General features: G+C 35.6%; 1 protein-coding gene across 2 annotated transcripts in view; it reads right to left on the bottom strand.

Annotated features, from left to right (window-relative positions):
- LOC106667875 overlaps nt 1–11,915 on the bottom strand; it is a 74,992-nt gene extending 63,077 nt beyond the window's left edge. Inside the window, exon 1 of one of the 2 annotated variants that reach the window (XR_001340660.2) lies at nt 11,803–11,915. The gene's annotated coding sequence lies outside the window, so the exon portion shown is untranslated. The remainder of the gene's footprint in view (nt 1–11,802) is intronic. The other variant, XM_014396107.2, reaches the window with a different exon arrangement.
- Between the last annotated feature and the right edge of the window lie 2,765 nt (nt 11,916–14,680).

Here is a 14,680-nt window from a genome sequence, read left to right as displayed (position 1 = left end):
ACATTTAATAAATCAACTAATATGCAATGTGCAGCTATCTTGAAAGTTTAGCCCCAAAATCGTTTTTGTATCATACAATTAAAATTTAAGTTGATAATGATTATAAAGTATTTTGCGGACGTGCAATACTCCTGATCACCTTGACCATAAGATGGGCAATTTGAGTTAACATTTTTTTCTGTAATATCCGGAAAATAAAAAGTTTTGAACCTTTTTATTCATTAGCTTTAATATAAAACCAACACTGCAAAGATTCTTTCAAAGATTATCTTTAATACAGATGATTTCTCCTTAATTAACCAATAATGCAAACTTTTTTTATATTATCCTTAAACTGAAAATGTTGTTCTTAATTTGTCTTAATTAATCACCAACTTCGAAGAAAAAACGGATTATTCTTAATGTGATTGTGAGATATTTTTTTGGGTTAGCCTTAATATACAACTAACATTAGTAACATTTTAATGGGTTATCCTTAATCTGGAAAATTACTCGTTAATTAACTGTAATGCAGTACCAATAATGCAAACCTTTTTCTTTTATTATCCTTAATCTAAATGATGTTTTGCTTAATTAATCACTAATATTGCAAAAAATTGAATTATTTTTCATCTGAAATATTTTCCTTGGTAAGGCTTAATATATATAATATTATCACTACAAACATTTATTTTAATTATCCTTAGTCTGGAAGACTTTCGTTTAATTAACTTTATTATAGAACAAAAAGCGCAAACGTTTTCTTTCATTATCCTTAATTTGAAAGAAGTTTAACACAATTGGCTTTATTTAAGCATCAATATTGAAAAAAAATTACTCTTGATCTGATTACTTTTTCTGGTTAAGCTTAATATGCAACTAGCACTGCTAATTATTGCTATTTCCTTCGATTATCATTAATCTAATCCTCCTTAATTAATAATCGATATTTCAAACCTTTTCTTTGATTATCCTTAATCTGAAGGTTTTCTTAATTAGCTTTAATTAAGCATCAACCATGCAAAAAAAATCAAATTGCTCTTATTCTAGAAAAATATTCTTGGATTACCTTTAATTTAGAAGATTGGTCTTTAATTAAGTTTAATATAAAGCCTTTAAAACTGTTTTTTTCTTAATTAGCTTTAATTACTAATATTGTAAAATATTAGTTTATTCTTAATCAGAAATATTTTCCTTGGCTTGCCTTAATATACAACTAAACATTCGAAATATTTGCTTGGATTATCCTTAATCTGGAAAACTCCTTAATTAAATTTAAGATAGAACCAACAGTGAAAATAATTTCCTGGGTTATCCTGAAAGATGTCCTTAATTGGACTTAATTGATCACCAAGTGCAAAAAATCCGAGTATTCTTAATGTAAAAACATTTCCTTGGGTTATCGTTAATCAGGAAGATTTCTCCTTAATTAACTGTGATATAAAACTAATAGTGTGAACATTTCCTTCGATTATCCTTATCTTGAATATTGGGGAAAAAATTGAATTATTTTTATTCTGAAATATTTTCCTTGGTTAGACTTAATGTAAAACTAACACTGCAAACATTTCCTCTGATCCCAAAGATGTTTTTTCTTAATTTAAAAAAAATCTTTTTTCATGATTAGAAGTATCGACGACTTTTTCACATACCAGTTCCAACATTGCCAAGGACTGAGTCGGTCTTCAAGGAAATTTGAGATCGCCTGAAAAAACTAAAATCTATCAATCTGTAGACATAATTAAGGTTTTTGCCCTGATGATGACCATAAAATAGGTGAAAGCTTGGCAGGAACAACTAAATTTGATTTCTTCTTCAAGACCATACCTTGATCCAGAAGAATGTTCGTAAAAAATCTTTTTATCCTTAATGTGAAATGTTTTCCTTGGTTAGCCTTGTTAATTCAATAAGCACTGCCAACTTTTCCTTCGAATATATTTTCCTTGATTAGCCTTACTTAAGAATTAACGATTTTTTTATTGGTTAGCCTTAATGTAAAACTTATTTTTTTTTTTTAATCATCACAGAGTAATGAAGTATATAAAACAAAATGCACGTTTTGTAAGAGATTATCCTGGATATGATGACCAAGCTGCATCCACTGGATTCCGAACGCTATCCTGCCACGGGTGACTTTCAAGGTCTCGATCCTTGAACAACCTTTTTTGAAAAGAATTTCAAGGCCTCCTCCTTGGCAGAGGTCGAGGTTTTATTTGGCTAAACTTGATTTTCAATTTTTGCCGGTCGTACATTCCCAAGGGGGAGTTTCATTTTTATCATTCAGATGTTAATCGGCTCTCCTGTCCGCAGGATCAAAGGTCGGCCAAGTCTTTGTCCAGGATCGGCCAGAAGGGAGATCCGCTCGAACGGCTCTTGGAGTGCGGTTTAAATATTTAAATATATAATGTGTGTATTTAATGGTGAAACCATAAATGAAAGGGTTGATCTAGGCCAAACGATTTTAAAAAATCAGAAAAAATTCATCTTATAAAATTATTTTAATAATTTCAAATTATTCATTTCAATTGTTATATAAAATATAAGTCCAAATCCGACAAAGGAATTATTTGAAATATTATAGGGTTGGCTTTGTCCTCTTGAGCAATATGTTAGTACTATCAGATTTAGATAGTACGCAGGTAATGTTGTTTTCTGCCTGGATTTTGTGGAAAATTTATGGGTGGATATTTATCGAGTTGAAGAAAAACACTTCTGCACATAAACCCTTAAAATAATATGAAATACGTCCTCGAATCCATCTCTATTTTTTCTCTCTATTAACCCTCTCGTTCGCTTTTTTCACTTTTGCTTTATTCCTCTCTCGTTCATTAAATAGGTAATTTAATATGACTTTGTGTTCTAGTGCTTTTTCCCCCGATTCAGACAAACCGTAAACGACCCACAGCTATGTACCCGATGAATATTACATGACCTCGGCTAACACCAAGTTGACAGACCATTTGTTACCTGTTTCGGAAATTGGTAGTGAATAAATAAAAGGAGCCGAGGGGTTGCACTCGAAATAATCACATATGGTGCAAAGTGTATTCTCGTATCAGGCTGCCGGATCTTTCAGAGGGCCATGTAAATACGGACATCAGCTGCCAGGGTCGGGGGACTTTTTTTCCTTGCCTTGCAAGCAACGTCTTAAAGGCGTTTCTTTTGTGTCGGAGACGCGTGCTGGGGGAGGCGACACCTGGCTCCTCGCAGGACACAACTTTTTCCAAATCCGTTTTTAAAAACTCGGCCCGATTCGGTTGTAATATGTCCGTTCGGTCAATTAGAGCTTGAAAATATGAAACGTTTCGATGGAAGTGAGCATTGACAATGGCCCGGTCTACCCTCGTCTCCGGCCCGGCTCACTTATTATTAACACATTAACGAAAATTTATTTATCCCTTTCATCCAGCGTCGACGGGTGATGGAGCGTCACAAATGACCATTGGGCCTGCCCACGGCACGATTGCCTCCCACCCTTACAATAGACATGCAAATCCCCTGCCCTCGCCGGATTAGACAAAGTCAATACTAGGACAACCGACCCTAATTCAATTGCTAAATGGCATTTAGCCCTGGTCCCATTCGTATATACATTATACACGTTAATATCGCCCTTCGCCCGCGGGCTGGAAATGTAACGGACATGATACACCGACATCTGTGAACGCCGACGATTTCCGAGAGTGATATTCCCCCGTGTGACAAAGGGCAAAAAGGCATCGATGCGAGAGTTCTATCACCCCGGCACTTTTTTCCTTCTATATATCAAAATCGAGGGTCCCCGGAACAAAAGGGTTGGCCCTTTTTCCCAAGCGAGACAATTGATTTCGCCCCGTAATCAGTGGGCCGGGAACGTCTCGGGATGCTCAGTTATTACTGCTCAACGGAATCACATATCCGATTTTGTCTCATCACGACCTCTCAGAAGATGGCCTAGACATTTCCTTCTAAAGAACGTTTACAGTGAAAAACGAGTATAAACATAAATAGTAATGACAGCCATTTAATCAAGTTTTTAACGTGTTTTCTTCTAAAAAATTCATGTCTTTGTTTTATCATTCCAACAGTACATTACTTAAAACTTTTACTGCACAATCAGTAAATAAGATAATGTGCAAAATCACACAATCGGACCCTATTGTAAATAAAACCGATCAAACATAAATATTGGCGCGTTTCAATTGTACATGGAGAAAAAGACAGGCAAAAACTTGCATAAATAAAAATCACTGAAAAGTAAGATACCAGCAGAAAAAAAACTAATTAAGAGGTGAGGGTGGTAAAAAGATATAGAAATGTCGCGCCGTTCCGCTGTCTTAATCAGAGAAAGAGAGAGAGAGAGAGAGAGAGAGAGAGAGAGAGAGAGAGAGAGAGAGACTGAAACATACAAAGTAGAGCGATTTCATAGAACGAGATGTGGTGGAGAGGGGAAAATACGATGGTAAAGAAACATCGAAAACATTAAAAAAAGAGAAAGAGGGCAAAAGAGCGAAAGTCAAAGAAAGATAAAATAAAAAAGTAAAGAGCGAGAGTGAACAGGGTTACAGATGAAAAAATGAGAAGATAAATATATAGATAGAGATAGATTGATAGGTAGATAGAGATATAGATAGATAAAGAGAGAGAGAGAGAGAGAGAGAGAGAGAGAGAGAGAGAAAGAGAAAGAGAGAGAGAGAGAGAGAGAGAGAGACTGCTAAGAAAGCAGTAAACAAATGAAATAAAAAGTATATATTAATACATAAAACTAAAATATACATTCACAGGTAAAGAAATAGAGAGGGTGGAATTTTTCATGATGATCAAACTAATATTGTAAAATAGTCTTTTCTATTTAATTAATAATGACACGTGAAAATCAAAAATGTCATTATAAAAAGGTCATGGGGAAGCTATTAGAAAACACGAAACTGACTATTCGAAGTTACGAGGCAAACGACTTCCCCACGCCATCCCGCAATCCCGTTACTACTACTCCGCCTAAGTCCCCGGCCAAGTCCAGATAATGTGCACAACCACACAATCGGATCCTATTGTAAATAAAACCGATCAAACATAAATATTGGCGCGTTTCATATTGTACATGGAGAAAAAGACAGGCAAAAACTTGCATAAATAAAAATCACTGAAAAGTAAGAGACCAGTAAAAAAAACTAATTAAGAGGTGAGGGTGGTAAAAAGATATAGAAATGTCGCACCGTTCCGTGTCTTAATCAGAGAGAGAGAGAGAGAGAGAAATTTAATATATAAGTGAGAGAAAAAATAAAGAGAAAACGGGCGAGCAAGGTATTTAGGTAGACGTAGGAAAAAAAAGAGAGAAAGTGAAAAAGAGAAGGAATGAAAGAAAACTGATAAAGAAAGATAGCCAGCATACAGACAAAATAAAAGATTTACATTAAATGTACCACTAAAATAAACAGCCAAAGTAATGGAGAAAAAGGCAGGCAAAGAATTGCAAAAAAAGGGAGAAAAAAAACAAATCACTGAAAAGTAAGAGACCAGTAAAGTAAACTAATCAAGATGTGAGGGTGGTAAAAAGATGTAGAAATGCCACACCGTTAAGCGCTATCTTAACCAGAGTGAGAGAAAGAGAGGCAGACAAACAGAGATGAAGAGAGAGGGAGAGAGAGGAAAAGGTAAAAAATGAGAAGAAAAGGAATACAATGTTTTTTAGTGATTTTTATTTATGATTTTCTGCCTTTGTTGTGCATGTATTTCAAAGTTAAAGGTTCAAAAATTATACATTTCAATGTAGCAAAATTAGTTAAAATATTCCTTATCTAAGTCTTTTTTTTTGAGAGAGAGAGAGAGAGTTCGCTCCAGCAGAGGTCATAGCAACCCTCGGGGTGTAAGTATTTTTGAAACAAAAAACATTTGGAAGTATGTAATATAATAAATTTGACCTCTGTAAATTAATTAAAAACATTAAAAATTATATCATCAAAACTGAGGAGTTTGAGGAGTTTCAAATCACCCTCATTTTTCTCTTTTATAATGGCATAAAATCTAAGCGTTATTGACGTAGACTGAAATTAGAAAAAAGTCGGTTTTCCAACGGTTCTAATACGGTGAACGTTGGATAAAATCCAGTGGGTTATGAATTTTCAAGTGAAACACAGGACATCGAAAAAAATATTTACCCCCAGCATAAACTAGGCCAAGAATATTTTTGTTCGCTATAAAAATTCGTATTTTAAACCTTTAAGTGGTGCTTAAAACGAATCTGAAGAATTTGTTTTTGTAAAATTAACTCGAACATGTGGTTAAATTTTTTATGACATAGTATCACCAAATAAAATTTCAACAAAATCAGTTATTCCATGTCTGTACCCTCCGATTGTTAGTTGTCATTACATGCAAAACCTGAGCATAAGACGTACAGTAAAGTACTACAAATATTAGTTTGTTTAGTTCTCAGATTTTATCTCAATTTTACAAACTTGTCTATAACTTCTTTTAATAAGCAAAATTTGATTTAGACACCAAATTTTTTGCATCGATATCGAAGACAGCAGTGAAAAATCTTTTAGTGGAATGCATTTGACACATTTTCCTTGTACTGTTTACCCTTTTGATATTGTAAATAATACAAATCCCATATAATGTGGCACACTTAAAATAATTGTCACAAACCCCTAATAAATTTGGATTAAATTTGATCCCCGAATGGTTTAAAGTGGAATTAAGACGGATTCGTCCCATTGTAACGGTAGTTGTTGTTTTTTTCCAGGCGTTTTTCTAAATAAACTCTCGGACCCCCTCGGGCGTTGAAAAAATACTCCTGTGTAGGTCCTGGGGCACTAGCGGCCGGATTTGACACGACTGGCCCTTGTCGCCGGCTTTGTCGAGGGCCCTCATCGCCCTGTATAAATGTCCACCCCCGGGTGCCTAAGGGGTGAAACAAATCTGCTGACAATAAGCGCGGCTCCGACCGCGATTATTGCGTTCACCCCCTTTCGCAATAAATCAGGTCTACCGGTCACTGGGCTTTGTTTTCCTGCGTCTCATGTCGAAAACAATCGCCGGTAACAGTTGCCCAGCTAATCGGGAACGAAAACCGAACATACCCCGACAAAATAACTCAACAAAAAAAAAGTTATAAATTATGCTTTTTTTAATCAATAAGCAAAGTTCAAGCATAAGAGTAGAAATAGCTCCATACAAATATTTGTCAGAGTCTTCTATTGCCTTGGTTCTTTATAAATATAAATGACCTCGATGAAGAAACAAAGAAAAGCAAAATTTTTAATTAGAATTAATACAATTCATAATGAACACAACAATTTGACATTCGTAAATGGATGTGTAACATTAATATGAAACAGAACAAATTAATAACAGTCAAAACATCAACAATCCATCAAAATCAATCCTCCATCCTTAAGAAGCTGGTACAACAAAACCATGTTTGTCCGGTTGATGATTTGACATCGGTGTATGAATATGTAATATAACAGTTTAACCAGAGAGAAAGAGCGAGGGAGAGATAGAGATAGAGATAGATAGATAGATAGATAGAGAGAGAGAGAGAAAGAGAGAGAGAGAGGGAGAGAGAGAGAGAGAGAGAAAGAGAGAGAGAAAAGATAGAAGATCTACAAATAGATAGATACACAAACAGATGGATAGATAGGGGGGTGAGACAGAGAGAAAAAAAAGATAGAAAATATATAAATAGATAAATAAATACACAAACGATTGATAGATAGGGGTGTAGGAGGGGGTGGGGGAGTGGTAGGGGAGGGGGAGAGAGAGAGAAAGTGAGGAAGAAAGAGAAAGAGGGAGAGAAAAGATAGAATTTCTGCAAATAGATAGATACACAAACATATGGATAGATAGGAGGTGAGAGAGAGAAAAAAAAGATAGAAGATCTATAAATAGATAAATAAATACCCAAACGATAGAAAGATAGGGGAGAGAGAGAGAGAGAGAGAGAGAGAGAGAGAGAGAGAGAAGATCGATAAATAAATACACAAACAAATATATAGGTTGTGAGAGAGGGAGAGAGGTATAAGAGAGAATGAGAGAAAAAATTTAGAAGATATATAAATAGATATGTAGATAGATAGAAAAACAGATGAATAGATACGGAGGGGTGGGAGAGAAAGATGGCATATTAATACATAACATTGTATGTGTAATCTGACAATTATGTAGATAAACAGAAATAGGGCCAAACAATACCTGTATAGACTGATCAATTAGGTACAAAAATCATTTGTAAAAAAGATAGATACATGGATATATGCAAAGGTAGGAAAATCTATCAGACAATGAGCTAGAGAGAAAAACTTAAGAAAGAAAGATATAAATATATAGATCCATAGATAGATAAGTAGATTGAGAGAGAAGGAAACAGAGAGAAAGAAATATAAAAAGAGAAAGAGAAAAATAAAGAGAGAGATGGAGCGAGAAAGAGTGAGAGAGATAGTGAGAAAGTGTGATAGAGAGCGACAAAGAGAGAGAGAACGGCATACAATTATATGAGATTGAACGCAATTAGAAGAAATAAGAAGCTTCATATGACGATACGACTAAAGTGATCAGCAAAATCAGGCAGACCGGAGGCAACTACATTTCTCCTGATGTCACGTTAAACTGATGGATAGCATAAGAAAATAGCGAGAATAGGCGATCCCAGAAAGAATAATTACTGTAGATACTCAAGCTTAGAAACCTCTCATCTAACGCATTTTTAACCAAAAAGTATAACTAGCTTTTCCATGCTTAAAAAATGCTAATAATTAAGCTTATTCCCTGTGAAACCATTAGGTAGTGATCTCAACATCACCATATTAGTTTCATGCCTAAAAACATTCCAACTCAGGTATTTTTATGCTAAACAAAGTATTTTACTTACGTTTTAAAATGGAAAAACTTATTTCGTCGGTGTTTTTAGGCAAAAAATTAAGTGTTTGCAGATCATATTGGGATTTGATCTTCAAAGAAGTGATTAATTAACTCTAAAGTCTTGTCCTATGATTTTCATGCTTAGAAACCTCTCATCTAACGCATTTTTAACCAAAAAGTATAACTTTCTTGTCTCGTAGCATTAAAATACAATTTTTCCATGCTTAAAAATGCTGATAATTAAGCTTGTTCCCAATGAAACGTTAACAGCTAGGGATCACCAAAAAGTACGAGCCAAACACGAAAAACAGCGAAACCGGGCGGACAGGAAGTAATGGATCAACTATGTACCAAACGTTTTATGAGTTTCAAGCTGGGCATTTTTTTAAATATATTTGATTTAAATTTTTTAGGTAAAAAACTTAATTAGAGCTAGATAGATAGGATATTTTATTTGATTTTGTTACACACCAAAAACTTCATGTGCAAGTTGCTTAAGTTCAGTAATTGTTTTTTTTCTGTTTTTCCATTCTGGATTAAATGAAAGAAAATCCGTGGGCACCATGAAAATGGTCCAAATACTTATAAAAGAGGAAGCGTCGAAAAGGAGGCCTTCTTTAAGTAATTCTCCCTTTAAAAAAGTAAATGGTTTTAGTAAAAATGTTATATTTTTTGTTCTGCCTATGTTGTATGCTACATATTTACTATCCAATTGTCACAGATAATCCCCGTAGTTTAGGCGAGACGCTCGTCTATCCATTTTCCTTTTAACTTCTATCCACTTAACAATGGTTCCTTTTTATGGAAATTCGAAATTATGCAGAAGTGTTCATTCGAATGGATACACATATTTTTGCATCGCACCCGTTATAAAATCTCACATACCCATGCGCCACATATTAGAATAAAAACGACGACGTTTCTCATCTATCCGAAAAATTTAAACCGATCAATTCCACGCTCTGGATTCCAGCGCGTGGATCATCCCACCTGCGATTATCGCTCCATTCTAATTTTCCACGTACGAAAGCGTGCTCAGATGCTAATCCAATTTCGGCTGATACTTTCTCCAAATGGGTCCTAATTGTCTTCAAAAGATGAGATGGAAGATTCAAAACCCGGATGTGCTCGGGGGTAATAATTAAGATCTAGATTATATACGTATAAAAGTCCAGATAATTAAAGAAGATAATAATCAGCCTTTATACAATAGCCAATTCATCAAGGTCATTCGGTTTTATTCTGCCTTTTTATCAAAGTACAGGTACATTTGTACCGATAAGTAATGGCTAATTGGTTAAAAATTGGCTAAAGCAAGCGTTTAAGTAGTAAATTTGGTCGAACAAAAATTAACTAACAAATTGGTAATTCAGGCAGCTTAAGTATCCTTATTTCATCAAAGATGATGATTGTCCAGGCTTTCTTTCAAATTGACAGCTGAAGTTGAAAGTAACAATATACATGTGTGGTGATTGGTGACCGTTAGTCGATAATTATTCAGAAATCGTGAGATTTCTTTAGAGTGCCAATCTCAACACGACACGCAAGAATGGCACACTTACGCATAAAACAAACACTTTGAGCCCTGAAGATGATCTCAATAAAGACCGAAACGTTCGCACGATAAAGAAAATGTTTTTCTGAAACCTACATCACACCAGACCGCATCTCACGATTTCTGAATAAGTAACAATATACAACAAAACTATCACAAAACGGTTTTTTGGATCAGTGTACCCTTTTTGCCTTTTTCTCTCCCGGTAGATCTTTTTTAAGTATTTAGAGGAGTATGTAATGAAGACTCATGAAACAGGTTAACAGGTTCGCCAATTTTCGGCTATTATTGGGTTAGTGTATGTCTGCCTTTTTCTCTCACAGTAGATCTTTTTTAAGTATTTAGAGGAGTATGTAATGAAGACTCATGAAACAGGTTAACAGGTTCGCCAATTTTCGGCTATTATTGGGTTAGTGTATGTCTGCCTTTTTCTCTCACAGTAGATCTTTTTTAAGTATTTAGAGGAGTATGTAATGAAGACTCATGAAACAGGTTATCAGGTTTGCCAATACTCGCTTTTCTTTTGACCAGTGTATGTCCGCCTTTTTCTCTCGTGGTAGTTCTTTTTGTAAAGGTATTTAGAGGAATATGTAATGAAGAATCATGAAACAGGTTAACAGGTTCGCCAATTTTCCGCTATTATTTGGGTCAGTGTATGTCTGCCTTTTTCTCTCACGGTACTCCCTTTTTTAAGAGATTTAAAGGAATATGTAATGAAGAATCATGCCAAAGTTAATAGCTTCGGCAATTCTCTCTATTCTTGCGGTCAGGTATGTACACTCTTTTCTTTCACTTCTGTCCTTTTTATTAAAAATTTAGAGGAATTGTAATATAAAAATATCGACGGACTGTCTTACAAATCGCCCAGCTTCAGTTTTATAAGTTTTATAATTCAAAATAAACATTGTTTTTATTTGGGTTGAAACCTTTTTTAAAAAAGAGATTTCATGCCGCCCAGGGGCGAACATAAGGCGACATGTGTCTGGTAAGATAAGAAACAATTAACTTCGCATCAAGTCCACCTGCCCGTAGGCCGAACGGGCTTAAATTCTGAGTACAAGAACAAAATTTAATTTTTTATTAAAACAGGACCAAATTTTGACTTCTATATGCTAGCCCCGTTTGCCGAACGCAGTTGTAAGACCATCTGACTAATTGACATGTTATACATATCCTGTTGCCATGCCAACATCTTAGTTTGCTGCTCATGTATAGAAAAATAATGTGTAATGTAACAGACCGAAAAATAAATTATGCGGTTAGAGTGAATTTAAATGTAATCAGAAAACATACAAGGTTTATGTTGAACGAAATTATCATATGATTTACACGTAAATAAATAATTCAAAATTTAGACTGTTTTTAAGGTTTCAACTTATTCTACTTAATAGAGGGCTTGATTTATTCTAAATTTAACTACTCACGAAGTTTTTGTCGTTAAGATCGCATATCCTGATCAGGCGAGCAGCACGTTTCACGAGGACACATACGATGTGACTGGCTACCTGCATACCCCACGTTCAAGTCTCTATCCCCCTCTTCGGCCGAGGACGCCGTTATCCCCTCCAAGAGGGTCTTGCGCCCTCGGGAGTCGTCGGGCTTCGCTAATTACCGCATTGTGATCAAGACAATGCAGGCCAAGGGGTTCAGGAGACCCTTTTCTCTCCCAGAGGGCTCTTTTTGAGAGAAACGTGCGAAGAAAATATGGAAATGGTGCTTTTGTAGTAATTTGAAGTTGCAAGGGTGAGAGAGAAAAAAACTCTCGCCAAACTCTTTATGTCCTAATTAACGGGCCTTAAAAAGTGTCAAGAAGTCGTACTCTATTTTTCAATGTCAGACTAAGCTTTCCCCTATCCTTTGAACAATTTTACAGTAAAAACTTATCTTATCCGCCTCTACAAAAGTAAAGCAAGGTTTTTTTTCACTAACTTTTTTATATTCTACTTTACTGATTACTGATTTATATAAGCTACAATCCTGAGAGCCTATCGCTTCTTGCAGCCCACCGGCAATTCCAGCTTTTTTAATTTACAATAAGTTACTGGCAGGCCTCGAGAATCTCCCAGCCTGGTTTGGCAGTCCGGGGTCAGAACTCGGTCTTATCCGCCCAGTTGGCAAGGTTTGACTCTAGGAGCTTCCAATAGCTAGGTAATTTCAAACTCAGCGTTATCAGTTTCTAAATTCATGCACACTCTCACCCTAATCTTTACTTACATACCATTCACTCAGAGTAATGGAGTACTTGATATTCCGCCATCACCCTTTTTTATTATACGATCAATTAACTGAGCGTCGACTGGTACGCAATATTCCGCCGTTAGCCCTCTCACACTATACACGCCAATAGGTACATTCAGTCACAACACACCTAAAGACAGGAAACTATCATTACTATGTATAATAAAACGACCGTGTTTCCTCCGAGTATCGGAAGAGGGGATCCAGACACTGCCATGCTCAAGGACAATTCCATTGCATTCCAATGAGTTCTCTACATGGAGCCAAGAATTTACACCCTTCAATTAGGTGCGATACATCGATACCTTTCTCTGCCTGCCGGGCACCTAACCCCAAAGTGTCTGTGAGTCTACCTCGCATGGCCTATTCTTAATCGGGTGAGGATGACGCTTCTACTACAAATCAGGTCTTCTAAAGGCCATGACTGTACATCCTTTAAACTTAAAAATGTTTTGGTTTCAAGTTAGCATTCTACCTATTTATTTATTTATTTGGCTATTTACCTATCAGAATTTGTACCTACATTCCTAATTTATTTATCCATTTGTGTTTTTTCGTCTTATTTCTGTTTATTTAGCAGTAGTACGTATCGTTTTACTTTTTGAATTTATCTAAGTTTATATCGAACATTTCCTGTGAATCGTTTTATCGACACCTGGGGAAAAAACCAGTTAAGAGGAAAGACTATGTATGCTACGAGACTATTGTTGAAACCAAAAATCTTGTATAGACATGTTAACAATAATTGTCACCCATGCGTCATGTAGATGAAGCAATCAAGACCAACCCTTGCGGTTCCCAAGACGTATGAAACAGAAATATGCGACCTCTCCTTGTTTTTTTTTTTGACAAGTGTCAGAGAAGTGTCAAAACGCGGACAACATCAGGGGATTACAACGGGGATTACAGCCCCCAAAATATAAAAGGGGGGTAATTAGAAATTTTGACATTTCACACGACAAAACCCCTCCCAGGACCTGCGGGCCGATTCTCCTTACCTTCTGGGGAAAAATGTATAATTACCATAATCCCTAGTGACAATAGGGAACAAGATTATAATTGGGCACGTTCCCAAGTCTGCCAAAATCCGGATTTGGATTGTTCGGCTTGTTTTTTTTCCTTTTTGAAAAGCTAGACACAAAAAATATATACCAGCACGATGGCCAAAATTACGCATTATATCTTGGAATTTTTAATATATAATTTAAGAAAAAAAAGGGTGAAGAACAAAACAAATTAACCTCTTTAATCTTTAATCAAACGAAACAACCCTCAAAAATATGAGAAATAAACAAAGTCATCGGAACAAGGCAAGGAAATTAAAAATAGTTTATCTGCCTATCTGCTTACAAAAATATTAATGGATTTTCACTAGTTCTAAAGAAGTAATTTGGTCCTCAACTTTTTATTTTGTTCTGCCAGATGCGTTTCGACATTTTGCCGTCTTCAGAGTTGGATCTGTGTAATTTCTTATCAGCCATCTAAAAATGTCAATGGATCTAAGCACAGATCTTTTGTCGTGAGAAATATCGCACCTTGGAGTACTCCAAGGGTTAATATTATTACCCACGTTTTAAAACCTATACGTTCATTGCAACCCCAATTCAACCCGTTCATGAAATCAATTTCAGAGATCATTAAAAGTCGTCCAACAATCTCACGAAAACGTAATATTCTCAGATCGTCATCTGGCGTTAGGATAGGTTTTCGGACCCATTCTGTTTAACAGAAATGATAAATGATGGAGTGAGTGTGGTGTTCAATCCTCTTTAAAAAGATAGTTCCTACTCACAGTAAGTTGTTTTGCAACGATCCGGATTTCGAGCCTTTTAGCTCATCATCAGGTTGAAGGACTTCTACAACCACGTCTCTCGACATGAATTGCCAAAGTGAACCCGCTGATACCTCCGCCAACGCGACGTTCCAATTAGCAGCTGATTTTTTTAATGGCGCTCAATTTGATCAGCCTGATGATGAGCTAAAAGGCTCGAAATCCGGATCGTTGAAAACAACTTACTGTGAGTAGGAACTATCTTTTTAAAAAGGATTCTATTTAACATATAA

This window comes from Cimex lectularius, unplaced genomic scaffold (assembly GCF_000648675.2).
Source record: "Cimex lectularius strain Harlan isolate CLEC.00 unplaced genomic scaffold, Clec_2.1 scaffold95, whole genome shotgun sequence".
Taxonomy (NCBI): domain Eukaryota; kingdom Metazoa; phylum Arthropoda; class Insecta; order Hemiptera; family Cimicidae; genus Cimex; species Cimex lectularius.
This window is presented reverse-complemented; position numbering and strand designations above follow the sequence as displayed.